The sequence below is a fragment of the Lagopus muta genome, chromosome 5 (genome assembly GCF_023343835.1).
Source record: "Lagopus muta isolate bLagMut1 chromosome 5, bLagMut1 primary, whole genome shotgun sequence".
Lineage (NCBI taxonomy): Eukaryota > Metazoa > Chordata > Aves > Galliformes > Phasianidae > Lagopus > Lagopus muta.
Window position 1 is genome coordinate 28,593,296 of NC_064437.1, and position 13,625 is coordinate 28,606,920.

General features: G+C 39.1%; 1 long non-coding RNA gene across 1 annotated transcript; it reads right to left on the reverse strand.

Annotated features, from left to right (window-relative positions):
• Window positions 1-4,543: 4,543 nt before the first annotated feature.
• On the reverse strand, window positions 4,544-13,393 carry LOC125694029 (uncharacterized). The gene is made up of 3 exons (XR_007377364.1): window positions 13,333-13,393; window positions 12,736-12,795; window positions 4,544-6,297 (listed from the first exon to the last, which is right to left on the reverse strand). It is a non-coding gene; the product is annotated as an uncharacterized LOC125694029 (long non-coding RNA).
• Between the last annotated feature and the right edge of the window lie 232 nt (window positions 13,394-13,625).

Consider the following 13,625-nt stretch of genomic DNA (forward strand, 5'->3'; position numbering starts at 1 on the left):
TTATGGTTGGACACTTGTTATTTGCTATTCACTGTTTGTCATTCGTTATTTTAATTATCTCTGACTCTAATCATTTCAGCTGTCTGATCAGGGACCAGCCAAGTCACCACGGAGATCACATGCCCTGAATGACAAATGTTCCATACAGCTGAGAGGCTGATGTGACCACTGTGACCAACACTAGAAATAAATGCATTTACAAAAAACAACAACCAAGAATGACCTCCAAAATGTCTGAAAATTTGCTGAGAGATACATTTGAATAACTGGTGCACCACATATAATACATCTGGAGTTATTATGGGCTTAATTAAACTCCAAAAAATAGGTTCAGTATTTTTTCATTTCCTTATGGTTGTGAAATATGCAGACGAGAGAATAAGAAGCATTTAAAATAATGCCAGAGCCAAATTTCCAGCTGTCAGCACCAAAACAGGGTCTTGGATTTAGCTGTTCTTCCTGCCTCCCAGTCTCTTACTGTTGTCTATATATCTACATATTCTCCATATGTAAAAAAGTTTTTCAGTTTTTTGTTTTGCTTTACTTTTGGTTTTGCATTTGGTCTTAGAAAAAAAAAAGGACACCATTTTTCACAAGACTGCTGGACAGCTGCTCCCCAGGAAATTCAGAGCTAGACCAATGCCTCAAACATGGCATCTATTTTTAGATTAGCTATAGAGTACAGAAGCCCAAATGTCCTGAGTGATTAAAACCATGGAAAGGGCATCTGGGAGAACTATTGACACACACACAAAAAAAACGCAGCAGCATTGTCCCAACCAAACCAGCATGCACGGTTCATTTTGTCTGATCCAGGAATTCAGCTCTGCCCTCACTTCTGCAGCCTTGAGTACTGCCAGCAGCAACAGGATGGACTAGTGCTGCCTGAAGTTCATTCTTATCCATACTCACAGTAATTGGCTTGTTCACAGTTAGAAGTGCAACATAAGAACTGCCAGACAATTGTTCACAAGTGATTTTCAAAGTTTCTCACTGCTATTAAATCAACTTTTTTGATTGTTTGTTTGTTTGAAGCTTAAGCCTGTTTGGTGCCAATGCACATGCACTACCACAGCGACAACATAAATTAGACATACTTCTTTGAGGAACTGAAAGATACAGAATCACAGGTGTCTGCATATGTAATTACAGGGAAACATTAATTTATTCAACCCTAATCTCTTACAGGTGAAACTGAAAGTATATAATCAGCTAGATGATTTGCTTGACAAGTGCATTTGTCTTCTTTATGAGCCTTTTTTCCTGAGGCAGTCAGAACAATTCGTGCATCACAGCACATCATCACTGAAATCTGAAAGTTTAATATTTGGGAAAAAATCCTTACACAGACATAGGAAAACTTAGAGCTGAAAATCTCTGTAGGGACACCTGCTTGCCGATGACTAGGCATGTTTGACAAGTTATTTAAATAGGATTAAGCATTCAGAGGAAGTGAAGGCAGTGTGTTTAAAGATTCCCCTATGCAGGAAATTTTCTCCATATTTTCAGATGTGTTTGATAATTCTGATGCGTTGTCTGACTGCTGCAGATCAGCTCCTGCAGCCCAAATACACTTAAACTAGACAGCTCACAGGGACAGGGGTGCAGGGTTGAGTTTCATGTCATTTGGCAAGCAAGTGCAAATTACATTCACAGGACCATCTGCTGAGATAGCAATTCCTCTCCCTCAAAGAAAGAGCACACGGATTGAAGCTCTGTTAATACACCATGCTTTTAAAGTAAATCACTCCATACATACACGCATCATGGTGTGAGTTTTTTGTTTAGGGTGATGTTTCTCTGAAGTAATACAGTCGGAAATCAAAAGGAGTGCAGGGGTCTTTGCCCCATTAATCAGCTGAGAGTGAAAAGTGTATTTGCTAACAAAGCTTTCACTCTATACAGACAAGCATCTTGTGCTCCTGTGCCTTCCCCCTGTAAGAAGAAAAACGTCCTCATGGATAGGAAGAAAACCCACAAACATAAGACAGTTCTGAGGCTGAAGCTGTAACGTGGCTGGACAGTGATGTGCTACATGACCTCCTGATGTTCTGCCAGCCAAGAAATTTTCCAGCTCAACAGTCTTCCCATGAAAAGCAGTGATTCAATGGAAGCCCAGGAGTTTGCAAGGCTGTGTCGAGTATGTCAAGACATTTGACAGAATAAGTTTATCTGTGAATGTTTTACTTCGCCCATAAAGGAAATGCTCCCAGCTCAGGACCAGGAGGAAGGAGCTCTGATTCCTGTCCTGCTGTAGGTCTACATACAGAGCTATACCATTTTTAGTTCCACCTCTGTTTATTTATAGTTTTCCAGAGAAGTGTGACTGCACAAACTGGGGCCTGCTGTCCTGCCAGCATTTTAAGCCAAATTCTCCAGTGGGCTCTGATTGCCCTCCTGCCTTCACAAAGCACTCGTCATAAGATGAGCCTCAGGGAGCAATGGAAACATGGCACTGCAAGCACTTCCCAAGCACCTCTACCTGCAGAGCTGAGGGCTGAAGCCACAGGGCACAACAGCTGGGACTGAATGGGGACACCACAATGTGAAAGCTGGAATAACTTATCTACTCTACTGCATATTCAGGACAGTTCCAGTTAGAAGCAAGTGAGACCAATGGAAAACAGGGACAAAAGAGAAATCAGTTTCGTTTAAGAGCAGGGAGGTAAATATTGAAAAGAAAGAAACAAAAAAAAAAAAAAAAAAAAAAAGTTATTAATCTGTTTTTTCGTTAATTAAAACCTTGAAATTTACAGTCAGATTGCAAAATCCAAAATCAGATACCTGACAGACACTACTCTTTCTTGGCATCTTGGGGAGAGAATTAATAGCAAGGATAGATTGCTGTTACAATAAGTATTTTTCCTTAAATAGATTTTAATTGGTGCTTTCTACGTGCTCACAGCCTAGACACAGGTAGTTATTGTACTGTTCCCCTCCAGTCTCCCTTGCTGATATTTGACAGCGTTTGTTTATCAGCTAGTTGTGTTATTACCGACTCTAACATGCTCCAGTAGCCTCTGTGATCTGAGAGCACTGAAAAAACAAACCTTGAGAATGACAGTGTTGGCAGCGTAGTGGAACAGAGCAGCCTACAAGCTACATTTTAAAATGGCAATCAATATTAACTTACATCATGCTTTAGAAATAAAATAGATTTGACAAATTGTATCAAAAGCCAGCTGCCAATTGACTCTTGTAAAGGAATGCTTCTCTTATATTCCATTTATGTTTCTAGAGGCTATTGGAGTTTTTTAATAATGCTTTCATGTCACCAGAGAATTTGTTCTTGTAGCTGAATTTTTTATTTTTTGTGCTCAGACACATAAAACTTTAATCTGTAAAAATAGGCAAAGATTTACAAAAGTTTTTCCAAATATCTCAGTAACCTAGGAGTAATCAGAAGGCATTAATATATTTTTTGCTGTCATCGTAAGAGAAGATTAATTTATGCAAGGTAAATGTTTTATTATCTAGGTAAAACTCTATTTCACTAAAATAGCAACACAGAAATGTATGCGTGCTTGATTGTTTACTAAATCTGCATGAATTATTTTTATTTTGGTAGAAATCAAATGATGTAATGACAAGACAGAAAAGGCCAAAGCTCTCCTCCAAGAATCTGAAATCTCATTTCTCCACAGATCTCATCTTCCATAGATAGCTGGAGAAATGAAATCCTTTCATAGAATAAACCTTTCTGAAAATATCAATGAGGCTATTTTTTAACTGAAAGGACCTCTGAGTCAACCTTTCAAAGCACAAAGAAAGGACATACATCAAAATTAAGAGTCAAAACGCACATGATTTTTCTGTGCACAGCATGGTATGTATAAGTTGCAGAATGAGCTATATGGAAACCCCGAATAAGAGCTGCAAAATCATCTCCCTAAGTCAGGGAAGACTACAATTCTTATGCATTTCTCTCAGTTATATATGTCTTGGCCTTGAAAACATTAAGTGACAGAGAATATATAAACTCTTCAGATTATCTATTCCAGAGCCTGTTTCAAACTATTAGAAATCGTTAGTATGATTAGCCTAAATTTCCCTTGCTGCTATCTCAGCCAATTAACTTTTTGCCCTGGCATGGAGAAGATACTACTCAGCAACACTTGACATCCTGGAAGATTGGACTATCATATCTCCCTGATGTCTTTTCTCCTTGAAAGTTAACCAATTCAATTAACTCAGACTCTGCTTGTAGGTCAAGATTTCTGGACCTGCAGTCTTGTTCTCTGCCTCTGGACTCCCCTCCAATGCGTTCTCACCATTCATGAGGCATGGTGCTCAACAACTGCCAATAAATGGAGCAGTCTTATTCCACTTACCTTATGAACAATTCTATTTCCTTTTTTTTGTGTAAGCCTTATTTACCGTAATTCCCACTTCTTTTCCTGAAGAACTGCTGCTAGTTATCTTAAACAACTTGAAGTTTTGTTGCTGATCACTCCTAGTCAATAACAGAATAATGTTCTCAGAGACAGCTTATCTGGAAATTTATTCCCACAGAGAGAGAACAAAATCCCAAGAGAAAAATCAAGTGTGCTGAATTTAAGATTTCATTCATTCCAAGATTGCAATAATCATTTCAGCTACAGAGGAAATTGCCTTTGACACTGAATAACACTTTGTATGAACAGATCAGATATACCTTCTTTATTAATGAATTTACATAAAAAATCTTATTGTTTGACAATACATGTACCTACTGAGTCTAATGTTGATCAGGTTGAACACAATCATATATATAGTCATATACATCAACACAAAGACAAAGTTGATTTAAATCAAAATGGCTCATGAGTTTCATTGAACCAATTATATAGATTTCATGAGATAAACATCAAAGGGAATCCAGACTGGGATTGTTCTGCACTTCAAATTCCAACAGTGAATCTTGACTTTTAACAGTGTAAGAAGATGTTGTCATAAAAACAGAATGAACAATGTTAATCCTGCTATCAGAGCAAGGACATAAGAAATACTATGCAAAAAAATAAAATTATAGATCTACAGTTTGGTCAATCCAAAACTGTTACATGTAAGCCAACTTCTGGAAAGAGTAATATATTCAGATAGTGGTGCTTACAAGTCCCAGTCTTACTCCTTTATGTTGGGTGTTAAACTGATCTTTATAAATTACCACATTTGGTAAAAACTTCTTGTTCAGGAGAGGGACACTGTATGCAAGAGTGGCTCCATACAGGCCACAGACAGAGAGGAAAAGCTAGCAAATGGGAACTGGAAACAGCAATGAATTTTTATGAATTGCAGCAGTCAAAAATGAGCACGCCTCAGAGCATTTGCACATTTTATGAATTTCTTCAGTAAAATCAACCAAATGAGTTTCTTTGAGCACTGTACACTATATCAGCATAAGCTGTGGCTACCTGCTGCTAAATCCATGTACATCTACAAGTTCACTGGCTAAGATCACATCTTGGCTAGGACCGGCTTTCGCTTCATGGACTCCAAGTGTCCTTATTTCAGACCTCCACCTGTCCCACTCTGTTTCTTGGCTCTGGCCTCAGGAAGCACCTCTAACAATCTTTTCACCAGTCAGCCAGGAGGCTTGCTGCCATAAAGGTACAATATTAATGAGCAATCAGGCATGGCAGACCTTAACTCTGCATAGACTATAGGGTCAAGCAGACGTGCTTCTCATTCTGCTTGGTGCTTTTATAAGGCACAGCCACCATGCCAGCAAAGAGACAGACATTAATGGAAAGGCTTAGCTATGCAAAGAGGTGAATTTCTGGCAGAGATGCATGATTTGCAGATAGTTCAGAAAGAAGTAGTACACAGTCTTTTGTTTCTGGGCACTTCTAAGTGTAGGAAAAAACCCTACAGAGATTGTGTAGAATATTTATTATTTTATACTCCATACTCCTTTCTCAGAAGAGCGCTTGGATTGCATTTATCATCATTATTTCAGTCCAAATACCATTTTTTTAACTTGTTAACTAAGATTTAATTTTGCTGAATTGGAATAAAATAATACTGGTGGCATCTATCACTGACAAATGCGTCTCTGGATCTATTAGTAATATTTTTCTTACATTCAGTAGTTGTTCTGGATTCACTGTTCTGCTCCATCCAGGATTGCAGAGGTTACAAAATGCTGTCCAAAGCCATTAGAAAATCCAGTAGGCCCAAATTCGGCATGAACTTTTAAGACTTTCTTACTGAATCTTCATTTGCCTGAACTAAGATCTGGAGCTCAATGTCCTTCCTGTTGGACAACTGCAGACCAGGAGAGCTGGGTGATGGCAGGGATATAACAGCTGGGTGATGCTGGTGAAAATTCAGATGCAAGCAGGTGATGTAATTCATGAATGTGAGGAGCTGAACTGGGAGATTAAAAAAAATCCTGCCATCAGGTTATTATATTTCAAACAGCAGATATGGGTGCAGCAGCCAGAATCCCATACAAGCTGGGAAGCATCATTACCTGGACCAGTAATTACCCCCACAGCCTATTACTCGCCCAATTGCCTCTCTTCTCATGGCTAATCCCGCCAGACACCCCACAAACAAAATCTCCATCTCCAGAAAAAAAGGGAAAAAAAAAAACAAATTGACAAACATTTTGTCTCTCAAATGCTTTCTGACAGCTGTCTATCTCCAGACACCCCCTCCCACAGAAATGTGCCTCTCAGGACCCTGAACCCCAAGCCTTCCCATGTCTCCTGGACCCATTGTCACTGCAAATCTGGGTGGGTATCTGCCCCCTTGCACACACTCTTCCTGCCTGGTTCCTGCTCACATTTTGACTGGCATCTGCTGTGCCTCTGAGCAGCTACCATCCTCCCCACCACACCCCACTGTCTCTCTTTGTCAACACAAGAACCCATGTTTTGCTACAGGAGGGATTTTTTTAAATCTGTCCACGGATATAGTTATCCAAATTGGACCCTGAAGAAAAGGAAGAGAAGAATGTATTTTAGACAGTTTAGGTAGATGGTAGCTGCAATTTCACAGAACTTCTGTTTAGGTTGTCAGATTGTAGCAGCTACAAATTACAGTACCTTTCAAAGAAATCAAGAGAAATTCAGCAATTCAATTAATTGGTGAATTATGTTCTACATTATTCATCTTTTCCAAAGAAAAATGACCAAGAAAGATCCCTCCTGCTCCTGTAGTTCCTATGTTCACTGTATTATTTCATTCATACACGCCTTCACTTCATCTAGCAAAACCAGCAGAGGACCTTCCTTCCCAAGCAGGCACTGAGCATGCTTCTTGCTGCCTGCCTTGTGGGTCCTATGCCACAGGCATGTCATGATCCCTACGGAGCTTCTCCAAGTCAAGGACGTATTATCTCTATTGTGTACCGTCATATTTGAACCTCACATCATAACTGAAAGCTGTACTGTCATAAAACACTACTGTTAATGCAAAGGGAAGACTAAATGTGATTGCAGGTGTTGTTCATGCTCTTTTCTCAACAAGTATTTCATTTTTGGCTTTTTTTTCATTCAACACCTGCTTCCTCTACAGGAGTCTGTGCTGCAGACAGAAAGTAGTGCCTTCCTGCCAAGAAAAGCTTGCTCTGGGTTTTTTTACCTTCTTCTCAGGGATTTGCTGGCCTTTATCCTTGGTTCACCTGCTACCACTGGTGAGACTGTCATTCGGATGTAGACAACAAGAATTTGCAGTGGGCTTGTGCTCTTCCCACATTTTTGGGGCTTTTGTTTACATCTTGTAATTATTGAGGGGATTTGTTCACTATGCAAACTATTCTAGTATAGCCCTGAAGTTTTTAAAATGAGTTTCAGAAGTTGCTTCAGATACTTGGGAACGTTCATTCGGCCTGATGATGTCCAGGTCAACACAAGATCAGTGCCTCAAATTGTGAATTTCTAGGTCTCAGCCAAGGGTGGTTTCTTGGTGAAGTACAGGAGAGACGAGACTATTTAATTAACCTGAAATCTCCCACTGGCACAAAATTGAAGTTCTTTTGCCAGAATCATTAGTAATTTGCAAGCTCTGTTCAGCAGGAGAGTAACACAAATTTGATCAAATGTGCCCTTTCCAGGAAATGACAGCTGTTACAATGAAGGGGGGAAAAAGTACTTCAGAATTCATTTGATAAAGTACAGTAATTTGGAATACATCGTGCTCAAAAGTCTGTTAACACTCACTTTTGCTTCACAGAACATGCTGGAGGATGAAGTCGTGCTGCCCCCCCCCTCCCTGCTCCCCCCAGTCCTGGGCATACAGCTTGATTTTAAATTATTTTTTAATACACACATCTCAGCAGTTGGCAGAGAGGAAAGAAAGCAGTTCCCTTGCTATCACCCTTGACTAGGGCATGCCCTAAACAAGGAAAAAGCTATTTTATGTCACATACATAATTTATATTGGGCTTAGACAGTTATCAGAAGGTACACTTTTGTGTGTTGGGGTACACACTGCTATACAATTAGCACATCAGATAATTGCACACTTTGTACATTTGAGTAGTCGTTATTTTATTGTACTGCTAAGTCAAAGAAAGGATGTTAGTTGATCCCCCAGAGCTCGTGGGAGCCGCTGCTTCTCGTCAGGCTACGTTAAACTTCTCCATGAGAAAGAGAGCAACGCTCAAAATACAGCTGATGCGTCCTGGGGAATCTTTTCAGAGAAGTGTACAACAAAGGTAACAGACCATGGAGCTGTGTGCAGGCAGCACAGGCTGTGGGGAAAGAGCTAAGTATCTATAGACACAGCAGAGGCAGCCCGGGAAACACGACCCCAAGGAAAAAGCTGAACAAAGCAGGGCTTATCTACACAGCACTGGCTGCAAGAGACAGTCTGGTGAGCAAAAAGTACTCTCTCCTGCTGCTTTATCCTACTCGTGCTCAAAGACAGAACATTTTGTACCATCCTCATAAATAAATGGGATTACATCATCGTATCTGTTATCCAAACAGCTCTGCTGCTGCTGCGAACAGAAACAGCCACACTTTTCATTTCACAGAAATGAAAAATTTGGAGATTAGCAACGAGGTAACTTTGATAATTGAAAGCTACATTTTTCAAGCCTTTCATTTTTACTGGAGAGTACAATGCTTCCTTTTCTCTTCCCTAAAAAGAAAATGTGTTCACAGTGCTGGCATCCTCTGCAGAATGAGAATTCTTTTTTTTTTTTTTTCCTTTTTTTTTTTTTTCTCTGCAAGGGCAATTTCTAAAATTAAGGAGCAAAAAGTCTTCTGGGGACACAACCCAGGGAAATCTGGAAATCTGGAGACCTCTTTTTATGATCTTTTGCCATCTGCACTTGTCCTACACTTTGTTGTGCCAGTCAGCTCCCTGTAATGGAGACAGTGTGACCAGTGGGAAGTGGGTTTTCCCTTGCTGAGTACTGAGAGTTCATACCATACCAAGGAAAGAATAGCATACAAATGAGCACATCCTGATAAAAGACAACAGTCTGTAAATTTATGTTTGTATATTCTTGAGGAGGTGAGCACAGGTAAGATGGGGAAGAGGAAGATCAAAAAAGCAGTACATCTGGAAATCATTTTGATTAATTTGCTAAGAATATCTTGAAGCAATATAAAATATAAATGTGCCTGTTTGAAAACTGTAGTGTCTTTAAGCACTTTGTCAAGACAATGAAAGGGCTGGATGAGCTGCCAAAAGACAATATTTGTCCTGTACCTCTGCAAAGATCACGAGTTTCCAGTTAACTGTAGTTTAAGATAATTGAATTAAAAACCTATATAAATGACAGATCTGTAATTTGAAGAGGAAAAATGGGCTGAGCTAAAGATCATTCACACAGATTTTTTCCCTATAATTTCATTTTGTTCATAAGGGCAGCTTTCAGCAGAAAGCAGACTGCTTTCCCATTTCTGACAGCTCCCTGCTAGGAAGAGTACTTTCTGGTGTATCTGGCAGCAGACTGGAGAAATTATCGCAAGGTGACTGCAATATCTCCTGACTTCAGGAGATTCTCCATGTCAGATCACATCACCACAGCAACGTGGTGACAACTACTGGATTAACAGCAGCTCAGAACCAATATCTACATCTGCTCACCTCTAGTGTATGTGTCACAAATAGTGGAAAATAAGGGAAAATAATTTTTCATTCTTAATCTGAAATAAATTTCACCACTGATTTTTGTTTTATCTCTATAGCTTTCAACTTGAGCAATTAAATTAAAGTGAAGTTCTACTTCAGTACTCAGCTCATTTTTCAGAATGTGCACAGGATAACTCAAGTTGGAAGTGACCTCGGAATCTCTCTGGTCCATCCCCCTTTCTCAAAGCAGGGAAAGTGCAGAGCTTAATTGAGTGAGAAATTGAATGCCTCCAAAGATGGAGATAACAAGGGGAACTTGTGCCACTGCACTGAACATCTTCATAGAAAGAAAGCCTTTCCTTACATCCAGTCTCTGCCCCATGAGCAAGGAAATTTCCTGCAGAGCTGTGCCCACTGAGACAGGCCCAGCCTTAGCAAGGCTTTGCTTCTACAGTTCCCTTGTATCTCTACTAAAAACTCACAAGGTTCCCCCTCTGCAGAGAAAATGGCTAAAGCCCTGGTACATAACACCTACTGACTTCGTGTGACTAGTGTAGAGAGAATTTCACTGTCTGACCAAGTCAGGAGATCATAATATCATAGAATCACGGAATCATAAAATTGCTTGGGTTGGAAGAGACTTCAAAGATCATCCAGTTCCAAGCCTCTGACATGGGCTGGTTGCCACCCACCGGATCAGGTTGCCCAGGGCCCCATCCAACCTGGCCTTGAATGCCTGAGGGATGAGGCATCCACAACTCTCAGCAGACAGTGCCAGTGTCTCACTGTACTGTAAAGAATTTTTCTTCCCAGTATCTAACCTAAATGTCTCCCTTTAAATTAGATTAAAATAATTCCCCATTGTCCTGTCACTGTCTATCCATGCAAAAAGTCAGTCTCCTTCCTTTTTATAAGCTCCCTTTAAGTACTGGAAGGCTGCAGTGAGGTTCTCCATAGAGCCTTTTCTTCAGGCTGAACAAGCCCATCTTCCCAACCTTTCTTCATGAGAGAGGTACCTGGGCCCTCTGATCATCTTCATGGCCCTCCTCTGGACCCACTCCAACAGCTCCATGTCTTTATTGTGCTGAGGACCTCAGGCTGAATGCAGAACTTCACAAGAGCAGAGTAGAGGGGGGACAACCACAGTTGGCATTACGGGCTGCAAATGCATACTGTTAGCTCATGTCCAGCTTTTTGTCCACCAGGATCCTCAACTCTTTCCCTGCAAGGCTGATCTCAAGGAATTCTCCCAGTCTGCATACATGCCATGACCCAAGTGTAACATTTTGCTCTTGGTCTCATTGAATCTTATTAGATTCACATAGGCCCACTACTTGAAGCTGATGATTCAAGCCACCACTCAAAATAAGTATTGATAGAATTTTTCTATTGACACATTTTATAAGCCAAAATTTGGATCTCAATTCAATGAAAATTTCCTCAGAAAATGTTCTACAACTAGCACAATTATTAAAAAATATCTGTTTAGATTCAGACAGAATGAACAATCCATTTTTGTTTATTTTGATCTGAAATTTGTAAACATAAATATTTCCTTCAATTTTCCTCTTTCCCATTCCATCCTTTTATTTTAATGGTCTATTAGTGATTCCACATCACCTATTTTAATGTTGCTAATATTTTCAGCATGACCTCCAATATACTCTGCTGTCTCATGGATACAGTTCCAGAATAAAACATCTCTCTCCAGTGTCTGCTCCCCCTCCTTTTCTTTGTACAATTTGTACTTTGCAATCTCATCCTTTCCTTCTTTATCCATATATGAGCAAGGAATGACATGAACCTTGGGAGAAGAATATAGCTAGTACTGCAGGACTGTTCTCTATAACTTGCCTTTTACTCAAAATGATGCTTCTTTTAATAAAATAGCATTAAAACTGTATAAAAACAATGGAAAGATTATCTAACTTCGTTGTGGAGGGAGATATAGATGCAGGTGTAGCCTGGAGACATACCCCTTAATCTATCCCAAAGCTGCATGCTTAGGTCAGTTCTGTCCCACTGAACATTTTCATTCACATTCAATTAAATCATAAAAATTTAAAATAAAACAAATAAAAAATTTAATTTTCAGATTGACTGTACAATCTAGCTCTACTTTTTTCCATTTTTCTAACCTAGCCCTCTTCCAACAAGAAAATAATTGAGTACCTTATTATCCAGATTTGTAACAGGTTACAGTCCTTACTAAAGAGATGATCCAACAAAACCAAAAATACCCTATTATTATTTTTTTTAATGGGCAAAGACTAATATTATGTCTTATATAGATGGTAAGAGGTATAATATCTATTCATTTCACTGACTGAATGTGGGGACATGAAAATAGTACAAGAGATAAAAATGGATTCTTTTATGCATATGTTATGAAATTTATGTATGCACCTTTGCTCACATTGTTCCAAAGGGAAAATTTTTCACAGTAGGCATCAGTTGCTTAATTAGCACAGAATAATTAAAACTTACTGCAAGGAGAATTCCAAAACCCCATAGCAATTATATAGGTAGAATTCTTGGCTATTGCTTATACAATTCAAAAATAACTTTTAGGTAGGTTACTAAAAAACACCACCTATTCAAAATTACCTTGTAACAGAAAGACTTTTCAAACAACTAAGAAAATTAAACCAGAAAAAAAATAAAAAGAGGGAGAGAAGGATCTAGTAGGCATCAGCAAGGTGCATTCAAGAAGTATTTTACCTTCATTTTTCAGGATCTGTTCTCTTTATCAGTCATACTGATTTACTCAGAATCCTGGAACTTGAAAAAAACATTTAGAATAGTTAGACAGCAGTAACAACTGCATAGTTTGTTAATAATAATAAAATAGTTCATTCACCACCAATGAGAACTTATTTACTGTATGCTTTTTTCCGTATTCATAATCACTTGACTATCGACATTCAACAAATCTTAGACTCATTTAATTAATTTAACACCCTTGTAAAATAGTATAAGGTTTCTCATTTGATCCAGAAAAAGTAAAAATTCTCTATGCAAATGTATTTTTACAAGGGGAATGTCACTTATCTCTTAACAAAGAGTGTCTGTCAACATCAAGGCCAAATTTTAATTAGAAATTTTTTTGGTGATATTTGAAAAATGTGAGTCATTCACTTATTTTGAGTTTACCATTTTATCTTGTGGAAATTTTCTGATACAAGATTTTCTTTTCATTTTGTCTCAGCCTCAGCATTTAATTCCCCCTTTCTTCTATGGCATCAACATGATACTTCCCTGCAAAATCTTCCCTTTGTATGGTGCCCATTGACTCAGGTTGCTTTAGTCCACTCTCACCTGAACTGTCCTCTTCTTGTGACTGAGAATCTGGTGGACTCTGCGCCAACCACTTCGTTTCTGAAAGAAATGCAGTATGCAATTATGCTGTCTTTGCAGAGATCTGAACCGACATATCCACACGACGTATGCAGCTGCATGTAACACATGCTGCTGCATCCAAATTCATCTTAGTGTTTCCCCCTTACCCCACAAGGTATTTGAGTGATTTCTAAAACTGTATCAGGCTCAGCTTAAAAGGGGATACAGAGGGACCTGCAGTTATCCAGATAACAGATTTAGCATCAGAGACA